The 27660-nt window shown below is 42.1% G+C and overlaps 1 protein-coding gene across 14 annotated transcripts in view; it reads right to left on the bottom strand.

Annotated features, from left to right (window-relative positions):
- Window positions 1-27457, bottom strand: part of PPFIBP1 (PPFIB scaffold protein 1) — a 173954-nt gene extending 146497 nt beyond the window's left edge. For 5 of the 14 annotated variants that reach the window (XM_087855714.1, XM_087855716.1, XM_087855717.1 and 2 more), the window contains exons 1-2: window positions 27286-27457; window positions 7938-8014 (exon numbers count right to left, since the gene is read on the bottom strand). The gene's annotated coding sequence lies outside the window, so the exon portion shown is untranslated. The remainder of the gene's footprint in view (window positions 1-7937; window positions 8015-27285) is intronic. The other 9 variants (XM_045811745.2, XM_045811749.2, XM_045811753.2 and 6 more) reach the window with 4 other exon arrangements.
- Window positions 27458-27660: the final 203 nt, after the last annotated feature.

Genomic DNA, 27660 nt, shown 5'->3' with positions numbered 1-27660 from the left:
GGTTGGAAAAGATGTAGGGCGGCTTTGGCCTTGTTTACCCATCCCACGCACACCACAAACCATGCCTGACACTTTCAGACATTTGCTGAGTACAACTGGCTTTTCGAAATGCCAGAAAACTAGTTCATTTTTTCAAAACATATTAACTTATCCTCTGGCAATATAACTCCTAAATTATTCTCCTCAACCGTATTCAAATGCCCTATCAGGTGACTGGAACTTCGATAGAGGCTCTACTCTCTCCTATTTGCCCTCCAGCCATAAGGTCCCCTGGAAAGTTCTGGGTTTGATGGTTTGTGTGTTTTAACCGGCTTTGCCTGACTTTTGTGGAGGTGACCCACCAATTCTATAAATCCAACATGAGTTTAAATATTCCAGAAACAAATGCATTTATGTACACACAGGATTAATATTCTAAACATGCAGTAATTCATGGGCAAAATGACTCAATAAGAGGTCAGCCATTTCACACACACAGAAGCTGGCCCTGGCTACACCACAATCAGGTGTAAATATTACCCAAGCATCTCACAAATTTCTGAAAGGCTAGAGATCTGTTGATCATTAACAAAAGGGTATGACCTCTTCAGTCTTGCTAAGGGATCCAATCTTCCTGACTTTGCAGATAAAGAGACTATATATGCTGGTATTTTGGTGCCACCTATTCCTGTTTGTTTCTTTTACAAGGGGTTAGATTCTTTGGGACAGGGGAGTAGGCATGGTGTGCTCCAGCCAAACCCCATTTTTAGAGCCAGCTGCACGCATCCTGGCTGCTGACAGCTCAAGGGCAAGGCCCCCAGCCAGCTGCAGGACACTGCTTCATCAAGGTTAAGCCACCAGCAGGGGTGGCCAGCTGCCAGCAGTGGGCTGATTCAGGAATACAAAGGTCCAGTCCCTTGCCTCCACTGGGGCCATCCCAACTCCAGAGCTCCCCATAAGTGCAGCTGGGGCCTCAGCCGTGGCTGCATCGCTGGTCAGCTTCTCCTCCACCAAATCCTACTGCCTTTTCCTCAGCCCTAAAATCCCTCAGCACCCAATTCCTGGTCTCAGCATGCTTCCAGGGCACCTCGTCAAAGACAGGCTGTTTGCTGTTTTCTAAGTGTAGAAAGTTATTTTTTCAATTGTACTGAGGAAGTTACAGGCCCTAGACATGTTTTATCACAACATACTATTGGAGGTCCTAGGAGACCGAAAACGATCTTTGAAAAATGTTTGTGACTCGGTTTAATAATTACACGTTTTTGATAGTCAGCCCAGATCACTTTCTGCACACCAACCCAATGCAGTCAACAGGGTCCGGGGTTAAATAATGCCCAGGAATATCACAGGCTCACAAGTAAGGAAGCTGAGACATTGCCCAGCTAGCGATGTGCCCATCACAACATCACATGGCATTGAAAACGGACACGAGATCATGGGATGCCGGGTCTGATGTTTTCAACCATAACCAATGGAGCCTGCCCTTCCCCACGTAAGGCATACTTGCTTCAGGACCTCAAATCCTAGGAAATCAGTCTCAAGCTACTTACACAGTTCTCCATAGAAGTATGAAACGAAGTCCTGAACACCTTATCCCCAGCATTTCAAACTTTTCATAAGAGGGAATAATTCTTGGAGCTGACAGATTATCGACGACTTTGCAGTATTTACTGCATCCCCAAGAAACCAGAAGGCAGGCAGGCCTGAGCAAGAACCAAGGGCGACTGCTACAGCATTGCCCAGGAGGCAGTAGCACTTTCCAGAAAACCGTGAGGAGCCATCCCCCAGTCATTCAGGCTTAGCCCAGTTGAGGGCCCGGGATGGAGTGAGGGATGTAACAAAGCAGAAGTCCGAGCAAAAGCAGGTATTTGCACTGTGTCTGGGTCTTATTGCCAAAGGTTTGGGTTCAGAATGTTAAAAACGTAGATAATGTACTCCACATGAAAAACTCAACTTTAAAATCACACTCCTGCTTCACGTTTCATCGCTTTTTACATGTTGTCTCATACGACCCTCATAGCTCTCCCTGTGAGGGCACAGCTGGTATTATTAGCAGCTCACTTTTATGCCCAGGATCACACACCTGATCAATGTTGCAATCAAGTTGCCAGATTCTTGGTTCAGGGTTCTTTCCTATAAAATCCGCCAATTTGCAGTTTTTCTATATATTTCTCCAGGATTGTGGGCAAAGCCCCAAGACTTTGTCTCCCTCCTCCACGTGCCTCTCTGGCTCCCGGTTTCATAACTACAGATCTGTATTTCAGAGGAACAAGGACTCTCCACGGCAGGGGGTCCTGAACAGGGCCACAGAGCACCCTCAGAGGGCTCTCGTTCTCCAAGACTTGACACAACCCAGACACTCTGTCAGTACCGCAACTTCTGAACTACAGCTGACAAGAGGCTAAGGAGGTCAAGTCAGAGGACCACCAGTGTTCAATATCTCTGACAAACCCGGTTCATGTCATCCAAATACACAAGAAGTGGGCGGCAAAGAAGAAAAGGCCATCTAAGGCTCACGGATTTCTCAGACCCAGTCATTGCTCTGAGGAAAGCCTTCCGCCGTGGTCAGCAGGATCTGCTACTGTCATTTGAGACACTTGGTGGATTTTATTCTTGCCAAGTTGGCATTCTGTTTCTGCAATGCAAAAATGCTCGGACTGAAGAGATCAGACGGGGATTTTCACGTTTTCAGGAACAGGAGCAAGGCTTTCTCGGCCTCAGGTGGATGCATTACAGCTTGTGGGAGTGCTAATGAGAGCTAATTACTCTATTGACTTCATAAGCCAACCAGCCAGCAACAAGAAATGCCTGGTAAAACTCTCTGCGTTCTCAGGCTTTGTTTCAAAGGGCTGGTGCCAAAACGATCTGGCTGAAGAGATGGGCTCAGGGCTGCCCAACTGGATTGTTATCTCGAGATCACAAAGCACAGACTGTCTTTAAGGCCTTTGTATCCTGTAAATTAATAGTCACATCGGCCTCAATTGTATTCTTCCACCCTTAATCTACTCTATTCACCGTTCTCAACACTCCCACCTCTGCTCCCAAATGTCCACTCTGGCTGCAAATTAAGAAATCAAACTTTGGGCCTGGAATTTTAGGAAAACAACTGCCTACCTACCATTAAAACTGGGCGTGGCATTTTACAATCCTACACTCTCTTTGCAATAGTCACAAGATTTGGCCAACAGTTCATTAACTTTGATCCTTGAACTCTAGACATAAGAAGGAACTTAGAAATCACGTAAATTTCACTTAATCATTGATACTTAACTGTATCCATGTGTTATGTAAAGCATATACATATGGCATGAATTATATAAAAATGCAACTAATTTATGACTCTAATTTATGAAACTTATATAAATTACATTAAAAAGAGGCTTTCCCATCTTTGTCTCTCCATTCCTACCATCATGTCTTCTCCCTTCCATGGGAGATGGAAAAACCACAGGACAACAGACTAAATTTCCCAGAATAAGAACAAGGTTAGTTATTAACCCTATAAAGCCCCACCCACATTAACCATTCCCCATTCCAATACTAAGATGGTGTATTGTTGAAAATGCAACCATGACTTCAGGGACAAAAGTAAGAAGATTCAAGATACATTTTAGAGAAGATTGCCAAAGGGCATTATCTTTAACTCCACAGAAACAAGGCTGCGTTGGATTATAATATAACTCCAAGCTAAAATGTATAATTACTTGGCTCAATTTCTTTAAATAAAAAGTCTAAATAAACACACAATAGAAGTTAAATGGCAAGACCATCCTCATGTTGAAATTCTTTAGGCAGAAATAATTTCATATTAGTGGAAGCCTTTTATGTGGATAACAAAATCTAGCATAAGGACCAATCAGATCCAACTCAATTATATATGGTGCAGAAAAACAAATTTAATTAACAACTGTTCTCCTGAGTTACTTAGAAGCTTTCTCTTCTCTCATGATTTTCCACAAATTTTTTTTAAGAGAGAGAGAGAGAGAAAGCATGAGCACACAAGCAGGGGTAGCGTCAGGCAGAGGGAGAAGCAGACTCCCCACTAAGCAGGCAGCCCAATGCAGGACTCGATCCCAAGACCCTGGGATCATGACCTGAGCCAAAAGCAGACGCTTAACTGACTAAGCCACCCAGGCATCCCTACAACTTTCTTTTTAAGACTGCTTTGTTACCTGAATGTTTATAGTACATGGGACAAGTAACAAGTAACATGAATGATGCCAAAAATCTCAACTATGTGTAAAGGAATGACTAGGTTATGGCCCTTCCAAAAAACTGCCTGTGCTTTTTTACATAAACGTGTAGACAAAACGTGTTTGATTTTGGCTGTGAGTACAGTCCTAAGCTGGGGATTCATCACAAAGTTCTCCAAGCAGAAGGACTTCAGAGAAGCGGTTGACATCCATAACAGAAAACAAAATCTACTCAACAGCATAATAAATAGGCCAGATAAAGAAATGTTCCTTGCACTGAAATATAAATAGTATTTACTAAAATTTCACAAGTCTGAGCAGGTTTGCCAGTTATTCTGAAAATTTAACAAAAAAGAACGGTAGCATTTTTAGCTTTAAGACTAGGCAGCAATCGTTACTGAGCTCCTGCATTGAGTAAACCAGGGGCTGTGCTAGGCATCTTGTATACATAATCTCAATTTAATCTTCCTCATATCCCTGCGAGGTAGGCACTGTTGCTTCCGTTTACAGACAAGAAAACCACGGTTCAGCCTGGACAAGTCACAAAGTCGCAATCTTAAGACATGACTCTACTGGGATGCCATCCAAGATATGCCTGACTCCCAAACCCAAAGTTGCTGCTACCTTCTGCCCAGTAGTACCACCAAGAAATTACAACCAGAAATTACAACGATGGAATTGTTTCCTAAGTACAGAGGATCAGCTCTGGGGTCAGAAGCTCTAGATTTTAATTATGCTTCTATTGAGTGGTGGTTTCCTCCAAATTAATGGAGATGAAAATAGTATTTAACCTCCTAAGGTTGAGGGGAGAAGGATATAATAAAGCCATAGTCAAAGCGCTCTGCAAAACAAGTAAGCACTATTTGTATTTGCTATTATTACCTTCCTCTTTAAGCTTCAGCTGCTGAATGGCACGAGGGGAGTTCCACACAGGGCAACAGATTACCTTGATGAGGCCTGAGCAACACAGAGCCTGGAGCCCAGGAGAATGAAACTTAAGGGGTAAGGAGTGAAGGAGACTTGGCCAGTCTCTGCTCAGTGTACCTTCTCTCAGGCACCAGAGAAATAAAAGAATGGTGATGGGCCAGCTCTGTGCCAGGCACAGCCACTAGCAAGCTGCTAGTCCCAGTTACGCAGCCCTGTGAGAATGGATGGAAGCCCCTGCCTTCAGGGAAGCACACTTCTACCCTGTGGGAAAGAAATTCAAACCAAACAAAATGAGCCATTACCCAACACGAGCCCCACCCTTTCTCATCAACTTTCTCAACTCACTGGGCCTGCTCACACACCCACCCACCACCCCCGACACACACACAGAGATGGGGAGGTTTTTCCATGGTACACAGTGGGTGCTCAGATTCGACCATGCACTTCAGCCCCGTTTATCCTCATTAGGAAACCCTACAGTGGTCTAGAGTGGGGGCAGAATTTTAAACACTGACAATTCAAGATAGTGACCTCCAGAACAGAAAAGGGTTCATTTCAGTACAGACAAGGGAAGGTTGAAGACCATGAAAAGAAAATCACCAGATTTGACTACATAAATATTTATACTCCTATAGGACCAAAAACAAAACTGAAAGACAAACCAAAAAGAAAATTAGAAGGGGAAAAAAAAAATTGGTCAAAATATGTGCAATAATGATGAGAGAAGATTAATAAGGGTTAATAAGTGAAATACATCACCTATGTCAAATGAGGGAAACACTAATTGCCAATAATAAATAATAAATGGGCAAAGTTCATGAACAGTTTGTTAAACAGGAAATACAGTCAACAGTCATATGAACATGTTTGATCTCACTAATATCAAATAAACAAAAAAGAAAAATATCTTTTCTCCTAGAAAATTGCCAAATACTATTAAAATGAGAATATCACTCTGCTATTGGTTGCAAAAAGTAGTACACACTGTTTTGGCAACTAATAGCAGTATCAGTCAAGATCCCCATACACACGTCCATCCTTTTGTTCTAATAAAAACGATCTGAAAGACAGAAAATGCTGAGTACCTAAGATGTTCATCAAATACTGAAAACAGTCTCTGCAATCGGATTAAATAAATCATGAAACATCCCTAGATGGAACACTTTCCAGTCCTTAGAAATAATATTTAGTTATTTTTGTAGTGTGGGGAAAGGCGAATAAAATAATGATAAGTAAAATAAGGGGGGGACACAAACCATATGCTCAGAATATTTCAAATATGGAAAAAATAAATTTAAAAAATGGAAAGAAACAGCAACATAGTTGTACCTTTGTGTGGCAGGATTACCTATAATTTTTTTTATTATGTCTTTATGGTTTTTCTGTACTACTAAAATCTTCGATAAGGTGCATATTACTTTTATAATTACAAAAAATTTAAATAACAATCACCTTGCTAACCCACAACCAACAAGAGATGGAAATCCAACAACCCTCCAAACCACCCCCACAAATACCCAAACACTGGGCAGCAGGCAGGTAAGGCAGCAAACGGGGGGAAGAGAGGCTTTGTCTTAAATCTAGGGCTAGAAAAACATGAGGCGTCTTGACATGGAAAAAAACTTTTCACCTCCCTCTTGTCAAAACATATTTTGGAAATTCATTAACCAAAACCTTTTCCAACAGAGGATTTAAACCCACACACCAAAATTATCTCCACAGAACAAACTAGTTAAGTAAGCAGGAAGTTGATCAGGAACACCCTAAAAATTAACCATTGTTTTTACGGCTCCGATAAATCCAGCAGCTCGTGTTAGTACACAATGTAACACAAACAATCTCCAGTGAGTCCTCTAAACAGGAGAGCGCGAAATCCTCATCATAAGGGCTTTTCTTGGCAGGAATCACAGATGCCGCTGAAATTGAGCCTTTTGGGCTTCACCCTCCTAAAAGCTGATTTTATGATCTTTGAGATGGCATCCATTATCTGCCTTCATCTTCACAAACCTACAAGGCAGGGTTTCTCAACTTCAGCACTCCTGTCAGGGCAATTCCTTGTCATTCCTTGTTCTGTCCCATGCATCGTAAGGCGTTCAGCATGCCAGGCCTCCATTCCCATTGGTACCACGACAAATGTTTCCTGACGTCGCCAAATGACACCCCCAGGGCAAAATCACCCCAGCTGAAAACCACTGGTACAAATGACATGCTCTCATTGCCCCCATTTTACAAAGGAGGAAACAGACACAGCAAGGCCCACCTAACTTCAAAGCCCAAGATCCAAACTCAATACTGTATTTGTGCACGGGTAGGAGGCATACCTTCTAGTATAACTTACAATACACACCCATCTTTTCTACTTGAGTCTCCTTTGCATCCACCCCCATGGAGCCTCGTCGAGTCGGCCTTGGCGCACATCGGTCGAGTAAACCATTCCTCTCATCACGTAAACATTTATGGATGATGACAGATAACAGACTCTGGTAACAAAGGCACAGTTGTGGCTTTTGACAAGTATATCATCTATCTGAAAAACTAAGACATAGTCATGGACAAGCTATGTGGAGTGCCAGTTTTGAAGAAAACTGTTTCCTCATCTGTAAAATGGAGACAATGCTAGTGTTGCCCTCATAATTCACTGAGAGAAGGTGAATCTATTTCCTTTCACAAAAGAGGATTTCAAAAAACAGCCAGATACCAAATGCCTGGCAATATGCAGGCACCGGCACCGGACGGATCAGAGCACCTCAAAATCACCGGGCAATGAACCCTCAAAAACACCCTGAACTCACCACGCACTTGGCACCTGAGCATGTGAAAAACCAAAAATTTCATTACCTGCTTCCAGCAGAATTTGAGGGCTGAGCTCTGGCGGAGCCTCTCGGCAAAGGTTTCCTGAACTGCTTCAAGTGGGCCTGGGAAAGAGAAGGAAGGGTTCAAAGAGAAGAGCCAACAGGAGTAGGAGAAAAGGTGGAGTGGACTTAAACACTCCAGAGGGGCCGAGCTTAGGTCTCAGCCCAGCAGGACAGGGGAAGACAAGAGTGGGAAAAAAGGTCAAGCCCAGATGAGGACACAAGGTGACCTCCAGGTGACCAGTGGTGACACTGACCAGGTGAGACCAAGAAATATTTCTCCTAAAAAAGTAACCAAGGGCTGCTGCAAAGAATACATTCCATTACGAAGGTGGAGAACTTAATTTCTCAGACTAAAACATCAGCATTCCCTGAGCACAATAGGCAGATGCTTGCTTTAAATTTACATAAGTGAAAGTGACGATTTTGCCAGAACAATGAGTCAATCTGCCCTAAAAGTAAATCCAAATGTCTTCTTTTCCAAGTCCGCAGGTCCTCCTGTTCTGTAAGGGCATCAGCCCAACACAAGGAAACAAGAGCCCAGAGTAGCCAGATTTCCTGTTTTTAAAAATCTGGATTTCAATTAGGTGAAATCTCCCAAACTAAGTATTGACTTAAATTTCTTTAAATACCATGTAGGTCAAACTAAACCTATCTCCCTGCAGTCTCCACCCCAGGACCACCAGTATAAAAACACAGCCGTTAGCCATAGCCCACAGGAGGTCAAGTAAAGCTTTTTGGGGCAGGCAGGGGAGCCTCATGTCCAAGGTATATTTGGAAGATTTGTCTGGCAATGTGTTGTAGAATACAGGGAAGAAACCAACTATAGGGCGTGTAGAGACTGCTTTTAGGCAATAGGCTTGAGCAATGAAATGTAGAAAGGTCCCACAAGCACCCCCCTGGCTGAATACAAACAGGCCCTCAGGTGACACCTCAAAATATCCATTTGTCCGGGGTACCTGGGTGACTCAGTCGGTTAAGCGTCTGACTCATAATTCGGCTCAGGTCATGATCTCCTGGTTCATGAGATTGGGCCCCACGTCGGGCTCTGCACTCAGCGAGGAGTCTGCCTGGGGATTCCCTCCCTCTGGTCCTGCCCCCATCCCACCCGCACCCCCCTGACTCTCTCAATCTCTCTCTCTCAAATAAATAAATAAATCTTAAATACATATATATACACACACACACACACACACACACACACACACACATATATATGGGCCTGTGAACAATGGGCTACTTACAATTAGGCACAGTTAACAAAAATGTGAGAATTCCATACATCGGCATACCTTCTCATTACCCCCTTTTTTTTTTTTAAAGATTTTATTTATTTATTTGGCAGAGATAGAGACAGCCAGTGAGAGAGGGAACACAAGCAGGGGGAGTGGGAGAGGAAGAAGCAGGCTCATAGCAGAGGAGCCTGATGTGGGGTTCGATCCCACAACGCCGGGATCACGCCCTGAGCCGAAGGCAGACGCTTAACCGCTGTGCCACCCAGGCGCCCCTCATTACCCCACTTTAAAAACAGCCCCCACCCACTGCCTCATTACAGGCAGCCTCTCCTCTGCTGTCCTGTCCACCCCCACACCCTACGGTCTATTCAATAAACTTCTATCTCCTTTGTTCTGCCTCAGGTGAATTCTTTCACCACTTGCACCACTGGCTTTGACCCAATCATCACCCCACATTTGGGGGCCCTCGATTGGGACAGACACCCCACTTAGACAGCACAAGATCCACATCAGAGCTGACAGGGATGTGAACCAAGGCAATGGCGGAGGTAATAGAGAGTGATTTAAAAAAAAAAAAAATGTATGAAAGGCAAAAAAAATAACAGTGCTGATGTCCAGGAGAGGATCCTTAGGATACCAGACACAAACCTGACCCATTGCAAACTTTGATAATAAAGGGGAGTCTTTAAGACCAAAGAGGAAACAGGCTTAACTGTGTGCTCTTCGACCTCTGAGAACAGGGCCATCCTCATGGACTTGTGACCTGTGTGGTCACACGGGACCCCATGCTCAGAAAGGCTCCATGCTTGGTTTAATGCTCTGCTGTCATCAACTTGAGATTCTTAACTTTGAACTTGTGTTTTGTAAGTGAGGTCTGATGGGGAAATGGAGCATGTGTGTGAGCAGAGGAGATCCTGTTTAGTATGTGTGGTCACCATTCTTACATAGTGTTTGCCATGACCCAAGAGCACAGAATTTCTGTGGATTCATGATGCATGGGAGTCCAGCAAGATTAGTTCAAGGTAAGTGTGTTACAAAGACAACTAAGTGAGCAGGTGGGTGGGTGCTGACAGCTCCGAGAAGCCATGCTTTCCATTCAAAGGTACCACTGCCCGCTTTGCATGCAGAAACAAAACAGTATCTTTCTAAGAAACACAACCAATCAAGGAATCCTATCATATCCTCTTATTCCTATTAGTTCCCTATATTAGCCGACCACGTACACTGAAAATAACGGCATAGAACGAAAAGGAGATAGGGCAACCCATGGTTCTTTTTCCTTTCAGTCCTTCCTTAAAGCCAACCCTTCCTTCTGTAAGACAAAGACTAATAGAATGCAGGTATCAAGAAGTGAATACAAGTAGTCAGTTTTGGGCAGTGTTTCCACATTCTGGTAAGAACGATACACATACGCACGTACAAATTACAAAATACAAAGTGTGTGATTTCAGTAATTCTGCAGATGTGTCGAATGCTCTAATATTTGCATTTAACACTGGACTTGCACCATATAAACAGTACAAATCATGCTAAAAATTTAAATTTTGAATTTCTCTTCACTTAGAATGATATTAAATAGCAAACATGAGGACAAGTCAAGGGAGAGAGTGTAGAAGGAAAAGCTTTTTATGTTAGTACATTTAACATTGCTTTTTTTCCTGCTTTTTGAACAAGGGGACACACATTTTCATTTGACACAGGGCTCCACAAATTATGTGGCTGGCCCCCTGAGAACCACTGAACTCAAGAATATCATGCCTATCTAAAATGCTACACATGGGGCACCTGGGGGGCACAGTGGGTTGAGCAACCAACTCTTGGTTTTGGCTCAGGTCATGACCTCAGGGTGGTGAGACAGAGCCCCGGGACAGGTTCCACACTGGGTGTGGGGCCTGCTTGGGATTCTCTCTCCCCTCTCCCTCTGCAGGCACCATCCCCCACCCATCCCACCCCACCCCTGCCCACTGCATGCTCATGCACTCTCTCAAATAGTAAATAAAATCTTAAAAACATAAAATGAAATGCTACACACACCTGGATAAGTTCCTCCTGATGTCTTTCAAAGCAACCCCCAAAAGACCCACCAATGGACTGATGGGGGTGCTGATTTTTAGTTCCATACTCTTAATTACTGAATCACTTCAGCCCTTTTCCCCCAGACCCCTCACGTCATTACAACAACACATCTGCTGAAATAGTGCAAGCCATGTCTTTCCAACTGAAAATGGCTCTAGAGACAATCAGTTCAACTGATGACTACAGAAGACCTAAGCATCTACGGCAGAGACCTCTCTGCGGGACACCTCCCTTCTACAGAGTGCTTCCCCGAGCTTTGGCGGTGCAGTTTTAACCAAACTCAAGCTTTTTCTCACCCCTCAGAGTGCTCGGGTTTCCCCTGGGAAGTGGTTCTGTGAACCACTAAGTCTGGCTGTCTAAAAACGCCTCCTTCGAATACAGTCAAGTTTTCCTTTGTCTCATTTCATTCTCCTCTTCTGTTTTGTACCACCGCTTTCCACTTCGATAAATTAATTTCCTGCCTGGAGACACATCCCGGCAAATGTGTCAGTTTGTATTGTTTAGATGAGAGACTTCTGTCATTCTTTCACATTTTTCCTCTGCACCAATAATCCTGAGAGCCGGCCTCTCAGGAGCCTCAATGGCTCGTCTATGAATTTCTTTTCACTGCCTCCTATTAGGCTGAAAAAATGCAGACTGCCTGTGGTGAACTTACTCAACTCTTAACCCTTCCAATCACATCTTTTTCTAGTTCCCCGTCCTTTCTTCTAGCCCATCTGAAGAAGGACTCTTAGGGAGTTCAGGGCTACCCGGCCACTCTCCCCCTGATTGTTGTTTTTTTTTTTTTTTTTAAAGATTTTATTTATTTATTCGACGGAGATAGAGACAGCCAGCGAGAGAGGGAACACAAGCAGGGGGAGTGGGAGAGGAAGAAGCAGGCTCATAGTGGAAGAGCCTGATGTGGGGCTCGATCCCAGATCACCGGGATCACGCCCTGAGCCGAAGGCAGCCGCTTAACCACTGTGCCACCCAGGCGCCCCATCTCCCCCTGATTGTTAATGCTGCTTTCACATCACACCCCCTCCCTGCCTGCTCGCACCAAACTACCACAGCATGCCTCTCCTGGTTTCATTCCTTGAAAGGCTGGGCTAACGGGCCACCTGCGGTGCATCCCCTCCCTTGCAATCCTGTTTTTTGCACTCTGGACTGCATCTCTACTGGGCTACTGAGACTGCACTCTCCAAGTTCATGAATGACCTTGTGGCTGGCCCAGGGGCAGTTCCTCAGACCCATCCTTCTAACGGGTCTGTTGCGCCGGATGGCAAGGACAGGCCACGTGTGTTGGGTCTGCTTCTTCCCTTTGCTACCACCACCTTCCCCTTGTCTGGTGGCTCCTGCTCTTCCTCCTTTAATCAATTTCGTTAGCCTGATCGTGTCTAAATGTCAGGAGATCGTGGAAGTTATGTATTTGCTTCTCTTTTTACTCTGCATCTTCTTCAAAATAGCTGGGTTAAGAGATACAAATTTCCAGTGGTAAAATAAATAAGTCACAGAGAACAGAAGTGCAGCAGAGGGAATGTGGTCAATAATATTTTAATAACACTGTTTGGTGATCGATGGTAAACCACACCTATTGTGGTGAGCACTGCAGAATGTAGAGAAGTGTCGAATTGCTACAGCGCGCACCTGAAAGAATATAACGTGGTATGTCAACTATCTTTCAGTAAAAAATTTAAATAACAATAATAAAATTGGGAATATTTGATATATTGTACACAGCGTAACAGTAAATAACTAAATTTTCAATTTTGCTTTTTTAGTTTCAAAGTATTTTATGGTTTGTTGTGTTTCCGCAGATTATAGGCATTTCTCTAAGATTTCCAAAAGTAAATCAAATGAAAGATAAGTTGTACTCATTACTTATCCATAATAGAGGACATCTTCCCTTGATATTAAAAATTTCATGGCCTCGAAATAATTGATCAAAATTAGATTCAAATAAACCTCAGCATGCCACATTCTGTCATGATTTCTTGCCCCATATTTTCTAGCCTTTAAAAATATTTGACTACAAAAATGCTAATAAATATATATTCTGTAAAAAAAAAAAAAAAAGTTCCCTGAAAGCTCTAACTTGCTTCTCTTTTTATTCTACATCTTCTTTAGTGAGTTCATCTATCTTACTCATTATGAAACAGCTACATGGAAATGATCCATCAATCTAGGATTCTGCCTAAACTCCAAACATGAATTTCAAAAAAATGTTTTTAAAGATTTTATTTATTTATTTGACAGAGACAGAGAGACAGCAAGAGAGGGAACACAAGCAGGGGGAGTGGGAGAGGGAAAAGCAAGTCTCCTTCTTAGCGGGGAGCCTAACGCGGGGCTCAATCCCAGGACCCTGGGATCGTGACCTGAGCCAAAGGCAGATGCTTAATGACCGAGCCACCAGGGCACCCCTCAAATTTTTTTAAAAGATTTACTTATTTGACAGAGAGTAGGAGAGAGAGCAAGACAGAGCACAAGGAGCGGGAGCAGCAGAAGGAGAGGGTGAAGCAGGTTCCCCTCTGGGCAAGGAGCACGATGCAGGACTCGATCACTGGACCCCGGGATCACGACCTGAGCCAAAGGCAGATGCCTAACCAACTGAGCCACGCAGGTGCCCCCATATTTCAAATTCTTAACATCTTCATGTGGATAAAATCAACTAACAGATCTTAATGGCATTTAACATGTCAAATACAGAAGTAAGCCAGAGGCAGTAATAGGAAGTGATTAGAGATACTGACCCTAGAGACTGTACCTATCTGCATTTAAATACAAACTCCAACAGAGGACAGTCCAAGATAGCGGAGGAGTAGGACACTTTAGTTTAATCTAGTCCCAGGAATTCAGCTAGATAGCTATCAAATTATCCTGAACACCTGTGAACTCAACAGGAGATCTAAGAAAATAGTTGCAACTCTACAAATAAAAAGGTGACCACTTTCTGCAAGAATGACAAGACAGAAAAACTCACATCAAAAAAAAAAAAAAATAATAACAAGGGGCAGTACAGACTGCCAGGGACCTAATCAGTAATAGATGTAAATAAGATGTCAGAACTTCAGTTTAGAATAACAATTATAAACATACTAGCTGGGCTTGAAAAAAGCATAGAAGACACTAAAGAAGCTCTTTCTGGAGAAATAAAAGAACTAAAATCTAATCAAATCAAAATTAAAAAGGCTATTAATGAGATGCAATTAAAAAATGGAGGCTCTAATTGCAAGGATAAATGAGGCAGAAGACAGAATTAGATACAGAAGACAAAATGATGGAGAATAAAGAAGCTGAGAAAAAGAGAGATAAACATACTGGATGATGAGGGGAGAATTCAAGAGATAAGTGATACCATAAAGCAAAACAATATTAACATAATTGGGATGGCAGAAGAAGGGGGGGGGCAGAAGGTATATTGGAGCAAATTATAGCTGAGAACTTCCCTAATCTGGGGAAGGAAACAGGCATTAAAGTCCAGGAGGCACACAGAATCCCCCTCAAAAAATCAATAAAAATAGATCAACACCCCAATATATAATAGTGAAACTTGCAAATCTCAGAGACAAAGAGAAAACCCTGAAAGCACCTCAGGACAAGAGGTCTATAACCTACGGGGGAGAAACATTAGACTGGCAGCAGACCTATCCACAGAGACCTGGCAGGCCAGAAAGGATGGGCATGATACAAGTCAGGGTGCTAAATGAAAAAAACATGCAGCCAAGAACAGTTTATCCAGCAAGGAAGTCATTCAAAATAGAAGGAGAGAGAAAACGCTTCCAGGACAAACAGAAACTAAAAGAATGTGTGATCACCAAACCAGCCCCGCAAGAAATATTAAAAGGGATCCTTTAAGCGAAGAGAGAGGCCAAAAGTAACATAGACCAGAAAGGAACAGAGACATTATACAGAAACAGTGACTTTACATGTAATACGATGGCACTAAATTCGTATCTTTCAATAGTTACTCTGAATGTAAATGGGCTAAACGACCCAATCAAAAGACAAGGGAATCAGACTGGATAAAAAAGCAAAACCCATTGGTAAGCTATCTGCAAGAGACTCATTTTAGACCGAAAGACACCCCCAGATTGAAAGTGAGGGGGTGAAAACTATCATGCTAATGGACATCAAAAGAAAGCTGGGGTAGCAATCCTTATGTCAGACAAATTATTTTTTAAACCAAAGACTATAATAAGAGATGAGGAAGGACACTAAAAACATACTTAAAGGGTCTATCCAAAAAGATCTAACAATTGTAAATATTTATGTCCCTAACTTGGGAGCAGCCAATTATATAAACCAATTAATAACAAAATTAAAAAAACACATTCATAATAATACAATAATAGGGGGCGCCTGGGTGGCACGGTGGTTGAGCATCTGCCTTCAGCTCAGGGTGTGATCCCGGCATTGCAGGATCGAGCCCCACGACGGGCTCCTCCGCTGTGAGCCTGCTTCTTCCTCTCCTACTCCCCCTGCTCGTGTTCCCTCTCTCGCTGGCTGTCTCTATCTCTGTTGAATAAATAAATAAAATCTTAAAAAATAATAATAATACAATAATAGTAGGGGACTTTAACACCCCACTCATTGCAATGGACAGATCATCTAAGAGGAAAATCAACAAGGAAACAAGGGCTTTGAATGACACACTGAACCAGATGGACTTCACAGATATATTCAGAGCATTCCATCCTAAAGCAAAAGAATACACATTCTTCTTCAATGCACATGGAACATTCTCCAGAATAGATCACACACTGAATCACAAATCAGGTCTCAACCGGTACCAAAAGATTGGGATCATTCCCTGCATATTTTCAGATCACAATGCTTTGAAACTCGAACTCAATCAAAGGAGGAAATTTGGAAGGAACTCAAATACCTAGAGGCTAACAAGCATCCTACAAAAGAATGAATGGGTCAACCAGGAAACTGAAGAGTTTTTTTTTTAATTCATGGAAATAAATGAAAGTGAAAACACAACTGTTCAAAACCTTTGGGATGCAGCAAAGGCAGTCCTAAGAGGGAAGTATATAGCAATACAAGCCTTTCTCAAGAAACAAGAAAGGTCTCAAATACACAACCTAACCTTACACCTGAAGGAACTGGAGAAAGAACAGTAAATAAAGCCTAAATCCAGGAGGAGAAGAGAAATAATAAAGATTAGAGCAGAAATCAATGAAACAGAAACCAAAAGAGCAGTAGAACAGATCAAGGAAACTAGGAGCTGGTTCTTTGAAAGAGTAAGGTCGATAAACCTCTGGCCAGACTTATCAAAAAGAAAAGACTTAAGTAAGGACTGAAATAAAATCATGAATGAAAGAAGAGTGATCACAACCAACACCCAAGAAATACAATTATAAGTATATATTATGAGCAGCTACATGCCAACAAATTAGTCAATCTAGAAGAAATGGATGCATTCCTAGAGACATATAAACTACCAAAACTGAAACAGGAAGAAATGGAAAACCTGAACAGATCAATAACCAGCAAGGCAATTGAAGCAGGAAGCAAAATCTCCCAACAAACAAGAGTCCAGGGCTGGATGGCTTCCCAGCAGAATTCTACCGAACATTTAAAGAAGAATTAATACCTATTCTTCTGAAGCTGTTTCAAAAAATAGAAATAGAAGGAAAACTTCCAAACTCTTTCTATGAGGCCAGCATTACCTTGATCCCAAAATTAGACAAAGACCCAACCAAAAAGGACAATTATAGACCAATATCCCTGATGAACATGGATGCAAAATGCTCACCAAGATACTAGCTAATAAGATCCAACAGTACATTAAAGGCATTACTCACCATGACCAATTGGGATTTACTCATGGGCTGCAAGGGTAGTTCAACACCCGCAAATCAATCAATGTGATACATCACATTAATAAAGGAAAGGACAAGAACCATATGATCCTCTCCATAGATGCAGAAAGTGCATTTGACAAAATACAACATCCTTTTTTGATAAAAACTCTGCAGTGTAGGGATAGAGGGAACATATCTCAATATCATAAAAGCCATATATTAAAAACCCAGAGCGAATATCATCCTCAGTGAGGAAAAACAGAGCTTTTCCCCTAAGGTCAGGAACACAGCAGGGGTGTCACTCTCACCACTACTGTTCAACATAGTACTAGAAGTTCTAACCTCAGCAATCAGACAACAAAAAGAAATAAAAGGCATCTGAATCAGCAAGGAAGAAGTCAAACTCTCTCTCTTTGCAGATGACATGCTATTCTATGTAGAAAACCCAAAAGACTCCACCCAAAAGTTGCTAGAACTGATACAGGAATTCAGCAACGTGGCAGGATATAAAAAAAATCAATGCACAGAAGTCAGTTGCTTTTCTATACAGTAACAATGAGACAGAAGAAAGAGAAATTAAGGAGTTGATCCCATTTACAATTGCACCAAAACCCAGAAGATACCTAGAAACAAACTAAACCAAAGAGGCCCAGTACTCTGAAAACTATAGAAACTTATGAAAGAAATTGAGGGAGACACAAAGAAATGGAAAATCATTCCACACTCATGGATTGGAAGAACAAATATTGTTAAAATGTCTATGCTACCTAGAGCAATCTATACATTCAATGCAATCCCTATCAAAATTCCATCAACTTTTTTCACAGAGCTGGAACAAACAATCCTAAAATTTGTATGGAACCAGAAAAGACCCCAAATAGCCAGAGGAATGTTGAAAAAGAAAACCAAAGGTGGTGGCATCACAATTCTGCACTTTAAGCTCTGTTACAAAGCTGTAATCATCAAGACAGTATGGTACTGGCACAAAAACAGGCACATAGATCAATGGAACAGAATAGAGAACCCAGAAATGGACCCTCAATTCTATGGACAACTAATTTTTGACAAAGCAGAAAAGAATACCCAATGGAATAAAGACAGTCTCTTCAACAAATGGTGCTGGGAAAATTCGACAGCCACATGCAGAAGAATGAAACTGGACCATTTCTTTACACCATACACAAAAATAGACTCAAAATGGATGAAAGACCTAAATGTGAGACAGGAATCCATCAAAATCGTTGAGGAGAACACAGGCAGCAACCTCTGCGACCTTGGCCATAGCTACTCTTGCTAGACATGTCTTCAAAGGCAAAAATGAACTACTGGGACTTCATCAAGATAAAAAGCTTTTGCACAGCAAAGGAAACAGTAGATAAAATCAAAAGACAACTGACAGAATGGGAGAAGATATTTGCAAATGTCTTACTAGATAAAGGGCTAGTATCCAAAATCTATAAAGAACTTATCAAACTCGACACCCAAAGAACAAAAAAAATCCAGTCAAGAAATGGGCAGAAGACAAGAAGACATTTCTCTTAAGATATACCAATGGCCAGCACACATGCAAAAAAATGCTCAACATTACTTGGCATCAGGGAAATACAGATCAAAACCACAATGAGATACCACCTCACACCAGTCAGAATGGCTAAAATTAACAAGACAGGAAACAACAGATGTTGGCTAGGATGAAGAGAAAGCAGAACCCTCTTATGGGATCTGTGGGAATGCAAGCTGGTGCATATTCTGGAAAACATATGGAGGTTCCTCAAAAATTTGAAAACAGAGCCACTCTATGACCCAGCAATTGAATTACTGGGTGTTTACCCCAAAGACACAAATGCAGTGAGCCAAAGGGGCACCTGCACCCCAACGTTTATAGCACCAATGTCCACAATAGCCAAACTATGGAAAGAGACAAGATGTCCATCGACAGATGAATGGATAAAGAAGATGTGGTATACCACACATACATGCACACACACACACACCACACACACACAACGGAATACTACTCAGCCATCAAGAAGAATGAAACCTTGACATTTACAATGACATGGATGGAACTAGAGGGTATTATGCTAAGCAAAATAAGTCAATCAGAGAAAGATAATTATCATATGATCTCACTCATATGGAATTTAAGAAAAACAGAGAGGATCATAGGGGAAGAGGGGGAAAAATAAGACGACATCAGAGGAGGAGACAAATCAACAGAAACTCTTAATCACAGGAAACAAACTGAGGGTTGCTGGAGGGGAGATGGATAGAGAGAGGGGGTAATTGGGTGATGGACATTAAGGAGGTCATGTGATGTGATGAGCACTGGGTATTATATAAGACTGATGAATCATTGACCTCTACCTCTGAAACTAATAATACATTATATGTTAACTGAATTTAAATTAAAAAAAAAAATGAGTCCAACATGCACAATCTAGGGAAATTCATCTAGCCTCTCTGTGCCTCAGTTTCCTCCTCTATAGTGTAGGGATAATAACAATACCTTTTCTTATAGCTGATGTGGGGATTAAATCTAAGTTAAAATACGTAAGGTACTTAGAATATGCCAAGTGCTGTGTAAGCATTAACTATTACTACTGTTGCTACTGTCATTCTAAAAACCTAATAAGACAGATACTATTACTTTACCCATTTATATAATGAGAAGACAAAGGTAAGTTACTGTGGGTCATGATGGAATCTCAAACTCCAGGTATTCAATTCTTAATTCATCTTATTTCCCATTAAAATTCAACTTTCACTTGTGTGCCATTTTTCTTAAGATTTTATTTATTTTATTTGAGAGAGAGAACACATACACGTGAGTGGGGGGAGGGGCAGAAGGAGAGGGAGAGAATCCCAAGCAGACTCTGCACTGAGCACACAGCCCAACATGGGCCTGAATCTCAGAACCTTGAGATCATGACCTGAGCTGAAGCCAAGAGTCGAACGCTTACCTGGCTGAGCCATCCATGTGCCCTGATGCCTTTCTGATTAAAGGTGTTTTACCCCTCTCTCCGCCCCTCACCACTTATATTCCAATAACATCCAACATACTATTTCCAAAGTCACCTTTATAACATAATTCTCATAATTCTCCCCACCTTTTAAAAAAAAAAATCTCATTTTAAAGCATAATCTTGTCACTCTCTTAAAAACCCTCTAAGGGCTGGCTCCATTACATCTTTACTGTTCTTAATATTGATCTCTGTATCTCATCTTTCTCTAAAATTAATCTCACTACATTCTACATTTCACACCAAAGCCCAGCATGCTCATCTCCCCCCACTGCCTCCTCAAAATCTCCTACTCCCTCAAGACCCATTCAAATCCCACCTCCTCTAGGGATCCCACCAAACTCAATCCTTTGTTCGAGTGACTCATCTAGCTCGTTTGATCTTCCCACACCTACCTCCCAAAGATCCAACAAATTGATTTTTTGAACTTAAGCATTTTTTATATTTCAGGAATAATGCATGAAGGTTGTAAAATAAACATTAATATGCTTTTAAAAAAATTAAAGCCCCTTTCATCCTCCCTGCCATGCTAATCTCACCTCCCATAAATCACCCTATTTAATAATTTTTCATGCATTAACAAATATAAACTATACGTATGTGCTTGGCTGTTTTCCTTAATATACAACAGACATATGTATAAGTCAACATGTTTTCTCTTTCAACCATATTAACAGCTAAACAGTAGTCTAAATCTGTTTTTTATTATGGTTATGTGTAAGGAGGGCCATCTCTGTTCTGCCCCCATCTCCCATATGTGACTTTTCTCAAGGGTAAAGACCATGTTTTGTTCTTACATCTTCAAGAGGACCTCATACCAAAGCCAAGAATTCCTTAAACACATATATTATCATATTTAGTCCTCATAAGCACCCAAGTATTCCTATTTCACAGAAGACAAGAGCACACAGCTTTTGGACAAGGGATTCTAACCTACATTTCTCTGACTCTGGAGTCCACACCCTTCATCCCCAGGCTATACCTAATAAATTTTTCATAAGGACATCCTTTTGCTTTTTCAACCAAAGTTGGAAGACAGAAGAGCTCCAAGTATTCTGATGTAGGTGGTTGAGGCTGAGGATAAGAGATAGGCGTTGGCCGAATGGCAAGTACACGCCAACAAGTGGTTGCAGCTATAAAGCTAATCTACCATTCGGTCCTTCAATCTGTGTTTACTGAGAACCTACTAGAAGTTGAATTACTTGCCTCTTCTTCTACAGACGCCCCATTACACTTTCCCTGGGGAGTAGTTGCCACCATTTGTTGAAAACCTCTGTGCCGAATGTGCCGTTATTATTTCTATTCATAATTTCTAATTATTTTGAAAATATTTCTAAAAATTCTATGAGACAAATATCAGCACCACCATTTTAAAGATGGGAAAACCTAGACTCAGAGAAGTTAAATTACTTGCCAATACTAGACTATGATAAATAGCAAAGCCAGGATTCAAGCAAAGGGTCTGTGTGGCTCCAGACTGGCCCCTCTTTTGTTGTACAGAATGCTGCTTTTTCAATTCTTAGAGAAAAGATGAACTAGGACTTTTTAAAATTTAGACTCAGTTAGGATTACATTTGGCTACAAGTAACAGACCCAGCTTCTGTGGTCTAACCAAATAGAGATTTTCTTTTCCTCCCAGAAAGTCAAGAAATGGGCAGACAAGTTCTGGTAGAGCAGTTCGAAAATGCCATCAGCTTCTCAGCCCGTTTAACCCTTAAGCTTCTTGTCTTTGGTCACAAGATGGCTTCTCCATTTCGAAAACCACCTTCATAATCCAGGAAGAAAAAAGTACAAAGAGCAAAAGGTGAGCTCACAGAGGCCATCCCCTTATAAGAGCTTTTGAAAGTGGGGAGGGAGCCCAACCCACCTACTTCCATCTCATTGGCCAAGACTAGTGCACTTAGACATCCTGCAAGAGATTCTGCAAAAATTAAGTTTTTCGTTGCGTTTTTGTTTTTCTTTTTAAACCGGCCACGGTGGTAAATTAAAATGGGGTTCGCTGTAGGGAAGATGTGGGTGGGATGGCTTCTGGTTGGCATTTAGCTGTGTCTGCCCCAGACGGTGATGTAGAACACAAGTCACCATAGAGAATCAAGGTACTCTGGGGAGGGAAGAAAGCAATGAAAGAAACTTAACTCCCTATTTAGAAGCTTTCTGGTTGTGCAAAGTCACAAACTGATGGGGGTGGGGGCTGGAAGAATGTGAAAGCATCCACAGCAGCTGATCCAGAGGAAAAACACTGAGAGCCAGGTGATTTCACACAAATCATTCTGGCCAACTCACAGGTTCAACAGGAGTGTTCTCTCGGAGTCCTCCACTGTTTCGCTTCCTCCCACTCACTCACTTCCCAGAGTTAATATAGAGGAGACCCTACAGGCTCATTGGACTCTCCTATCATTCGTAAGAAGTAGTAGAGCGTGTCCAAATTCTGATTCAAACAAAACTCTCTACTATGTGTTGTTATAAGCAGCACCATGTTTAGACACAGATAATGGCCGCCGAAACATGACTTACGCAACCACTGCAGCCACACTAATGAGTTAGAATATTAAGAAAGTAGGCCATCTAGTTCTAGCCTTGTTTTCACTTTCTCCTAAATAAAGTAAACTCCATTAACTGTCCTCACAAAAACCTCATAAAACTCTGTGGTGGCGAGATGACGACATTTGTACAAGTACTATACAGAGAAAGGTGACAAAGAGCCAGCAAAAAAGGACTAGACCCTGTGAACTAGATCCTACATACAGAGATACAAGATAACGTAGGCATATTTAGTGATCTGGTAGAGGATTATGTGCATAGCATGAAAGAATTAATACGCTTCCCAATGGGCTTCCTGCTTCTTCCCAAGAACTCCCTTGCTTGCCTCAAGAACTTGGCCACTCATTTATGAATGGGCTTGCTAATGAAAAGAGCATCTTTACTCTCTCCTATCAGGTAAAATTAAGTTTGCCCTTGTTAACACACACACACACACACACACACACACACGCTAGGACTCAGCACACCTGCTCTCTCAAACTTGTATCTGTTTTTATGTCAAATGCTGATTTCCCTAAATTAAAAGAGAGGTGAAACTACCTAGCCTTCCTCTGGATTCAGGGGGTGTCCATCAAATCTACAGCCAGCCCCAAATGTTACAGTACTTGATCTTCTTCCTCCCGGACTCACAGTCGAGCCATGAGCCTTTGCCAGAATGACTGGTATTGACTACCGTTGGAGTTTGTACAATTTCTTCAGTCCTGGACATTTTTAGGTACACCCCTGTACAGAAGACACCAAATGATCTTTCTATTCTGAACTCATGACACTTGCCAATGAAAACAAGGATTTGCATGTGGGCCAGTCAAATGTGAGTCACAGCAAGTTCTAGGGAGACACACAACCCAAGTCCAGTCACCAACTGTGACACCACACCCACCAGGACCACACTCAGGGTCCAAAGCCACATTTCAGAAATAGAAGCTCTTCAACGGGTATAGACCAGTACACATGTCACTCAGACCCTCCTCTCCCCCACAAAAGTGCGTAACAAGTGTGCAAACTTGAAACTCCTGGGAGAGCCCATTTTTTTTTATCTAAAATCCAGTTGTCTGGCATTTTAGATCCTTCAAAATGGAAAAAAAAATATGAAGCAAAAGTAATCCTCACCACTTGGCCTTTTGAAACATTGTCCACTTAGGCCAAACTGGCATCAATAATGACTAGATTTAAAATGAAGAGTGTAAAAGAAATAGAAGTGTCTTTGTATTTTTTGCGGGGTGGGTTGGTTCAGTTTAGTTTTTTTAAGCCATTACCTCCAATTAATATAGCGTTCATCTTTGTGGTTGTAATATATGTGACAAAAGCTGTCAGCTTTTTGACTAGGAAAAAGGTTCTGACATGCACGGTGAGGAGCCTGAGGAAAAACCGGCATCACACACTACAGATGAAGCGACTGCACAAGCCCAGAGCGGGTTTTGGACAGTGTCCATTTTGGGGCAGTTTGATGACTGATTTAACTGTGAAATTATCAACTTTTAGTTGAAGGGAACTGCTGGCCAGAAGACAGACGCTTTGTTCCACTTATCTCCAAACACCACCCAGTGTCACTAATCTCAACAGCTTTGCATCTCATACTTACACCCATCTGTTCAACCACAGTTAAAAAATAACAATAACAATCCCAGCTCCCTGAACTATTTCACGATCGGCTGCTCAACTGTGACTTTTTCTTAATTTCAGAACTAATATGGCTTTCTAGGGAAATCTCTGGAAATAAAAAAAGGCCATCATTATGCAGTATCTCTTGCCTATGCCTCCACCTTGAAGCAGTATTTCTTTAATAAAGAATCAAGACACACACCCAAATGTGAATGAATACTCATTATTTCACTCATTCATTGTTTTGAAAAGGTAATTCAAAGCAGGTCAGAAACATGTAATAATATCTTTGAAAAGACAGCATCAGATGAATGAGGTCTTCTTTCCGTTAACAGTTTAACAATGTGCTATTTGGGAACCTTTTTTGAGCGAGAGAGTGAGCACGGGTGGAGGGAGGGGGCAGAGGGAGCAGGAGAGGGAGAATTCCAAGCAGAATCCCTGCTGAGTGTGCAGCCCAATGCGGGGTCGATCCCAGGACCCCTAGACCAAGACGCGAGCCGTAAATAAGAGTCGGACGCTCAACCGAGCCCCTCAGGTGCCCCTGGGAACCTTCTTAAATGGGAGACGAAAAACTCAAAAAGTTAACTTTAATGTAACAAATTACCAACCTAATCTAAATTAACTATAAAAATACAAATATTTCCTGAATAGGAAAGGCACGTTTTTCACAAGGAGTCAGCTAGTGCGTAACAGGGAAAAAGTGACCTTGTTCTGATTTATCTCGTGCTGGTACAGTGAGTGACAAAAAGACTACATAAAAAGTTAAGCTCTCCCTCACTGAACCTGTCTCCAAAAAATGTCTATGATGCCCTTGAAATTAGGCACTATTGATCTGGAACTACATTGTGCCCTCCATTTCAAGCCAACATCTATCTGCCCACAAAGGCCAGATTATCCTATTTTTTTTAAGTTAGGTATCGGAAGTAGGATAGTTGCTGGTTAAAGAGAACTTAACCGAAACCTGATCCTACCCTTCTCAATGACTCAAATTTCTTTCAAATTTTGTCCTTTAAAAGTACTTTGTTTTACTATACCATACTACCTTATAAAAACAACAGAGAAAGGGAAATAAATATTAGTTAAAATTAAGTATACTTAAAATAAGTGTTATTACTCGATAACACTGTGAATGAAATTTAAAGCACTGGCATATTCAAGGCCCTAAGCCAGGACTACTTTCCCGGAAAGGAAGCATAAATTTGAATTTGGCACATCAGGACAACATCGTGAAGATGCTCTTTACTTGACTGGTTATTACAAACTGCAGTTTGAACACTCTATCAACCAAGGCTCCAGTGAGCTTACATCAGCCCACAGGAATTCCACATTACCTCCTCTTTCCCACTGAAAAAGTACACTGGAAAATACAGTATGTTTTATGTACTTCCCATAGAACATAAATAGAAAAGACCCATTCACCACTATTTCACAGCCATTAAGCATTTGCTACTTCTTAGCCCCAAAACACAAACCAAAATTAAAATGTTCTGACCTTTTCAGTAAAACACACCTTCCCTTTGCAAAAAGCCTGCTCCTTATCCACTCTGTACTAATTTTTTCAAGAACTAAGAATAATACAGACCCAGGTGTTTTATAAACAACAGCAAAACAAAACACTTCTTTCTAGCTCTGAAATCTGATTGGAAAGATGGAGAAACCTGTCTGTGAAGTCCTGTGCTCCCTATTTCCCTCCATGGGTTTATAAGATGTAATGTGGCGTTTCTTTCTTTCCTCACCTCCTAGAAATGCCCTTTCATTCAAGGCACCTGGGATGCAGCTTTTGCCTCATGATGAAGTTCACACCTGACCTGACAACGGAAGGATCTTCACTGCTGAGGAACAGTGGTGAACGAAAGGGGAAACTTGATTCCCAAGTCTCAGCCCCTAGGTGTTTTGTTTTGTTTTGTTTTTTTCTTCTCCAAAAGAAAGAGCCTCAAGCACTGATTAGTGAGGGTTCTGAATCAGTTTATAGAGTTAATTCTTTTCCCCAGAAAGTCAATCACAACCAATTAGTGACCTGGGCACACAAGATCTCCAAACAGGAAAAAGGGTTTCAAACAGGAAATAAACAAAAATCAGAATTCTATACTTCCACCTCTCAAAATATCTTTTCCTTCCAAGGGCCAATTGCTTTTCCTAACTTCTAAACTTGGACACTAAATCCAGTTCTTCTTCTGCTCTCTGCACTTCTTACTGAAAGGAAGAATTTGTTTGGTCCCACACGCTGAAAAAGCCATGCTCCTATAATTAAGAGTTTGTATGCCCCGCCTTCCACCCCATTTCCCTGTGAAAACTCTCTTCTCCAATAATGATCCTTGAAAACGCAGTTACCAGCCCTCACTCATCCTTTTCTCAAGCAGCCACAGGGAGCAGATCTGAAGATTCTCAGCAGCTTTCCTAACCCCTCCAGATCACAAAGTTGGCAATGAAAGGGATTCTGTTAAAGTGTCATAATGAAAAGGAGTTGGAGTTTTAGAAGTGTGCCCCCAAGAGACGAGTCTTCCCACAGCTCATAATTAATACATCCCAAGTCAATTTCTCAGATCCTGACTGGACCATATAATATAAAAGGATTTTTTTACGTTGACACATAACAATATTAAGAATAACAATATTCTTTCATTTAAATCAACATGTAACAGGCCACAGGGAAACTAAAAAATACAAACCTTTCGTTCTCTTTCGAAGGGCATAAATTTTGAGTCGAAACTTGTGACATTGTTCAATACCGCCCCCAACACACACACACACACACACACACACACACACACACACACTTCTCTAATTGGGGTTCTCAAGTATTACTGGGAGACTAGGGTGTGGGGGGGGGTCTAAGGACACAGACAATCCCTTACAGGTCCATCCTGGAGGTACTTTTCACATATAAGTTGGGAGCCCCCGGAGTTAAGCCCTCCCCCCAAAAAAGTTCCCGTTCCCCCTGGGAAACAGGAGTGAGTTGGAAAGGAAATCGACCCGGGGAAGAGGAGGAGCAGCTTGCAACACCCAGCTGCAACCACACAACGGTGCCACTTCCCTCCGGGTCTCTGAGAGGAGCCAAACGCCCTTACCTGGGGGTGGAGAGCCGCCGGCACTAGTTCCAAAAGTTCTGGTTCACCTTCCGTCCGAGTTCAAAGCCCCGGCACGGCGGCCCCGCCGCAGGCTCTCAGCCCGAACCCTTTCCCGTCCCGCTCCCGCCTTCCCCACCCTCTCGGCCCTACACCATGTCAGGAATCCGGGCAGGCACCGAGCTGGGAGCTGACATCACTCCCAGTTCCAGGTACCTCCCCCTCCCACCTCCCACTCGCCTTCTCTCCTCCCTCCCTGCGGGAATTAGCCAAAGAGAGTTCGCAAGGGGGTGGGGTCGGCCGCGCCCGGGCGCCCGCTGATTGGGCCCGGGGGCCGTCACTCAGAGGAGTCAACTAATTTTATACATTCCTCGCCGA

This window comes from Ursus americanus, chromosome 25 (assembly GCF_024610735.1).
Source record: "Ursus americanus isolate L20-20 chromosome 25, mUrsAme1.1.p, whole genome shotgun sequence".
In the NCBI taxonomy this organism is placed as follows: domain Eukaryota; kingdom Metazoa; phylum Chordata; class Mammalia; order Carnivora; family Ursidae; genus Ursus; species Ursus americanus.
Note: the sequence above shows the minus strand (reverse complement) of the source record. Positions and strands in the feature narration are given on the sequence as shown.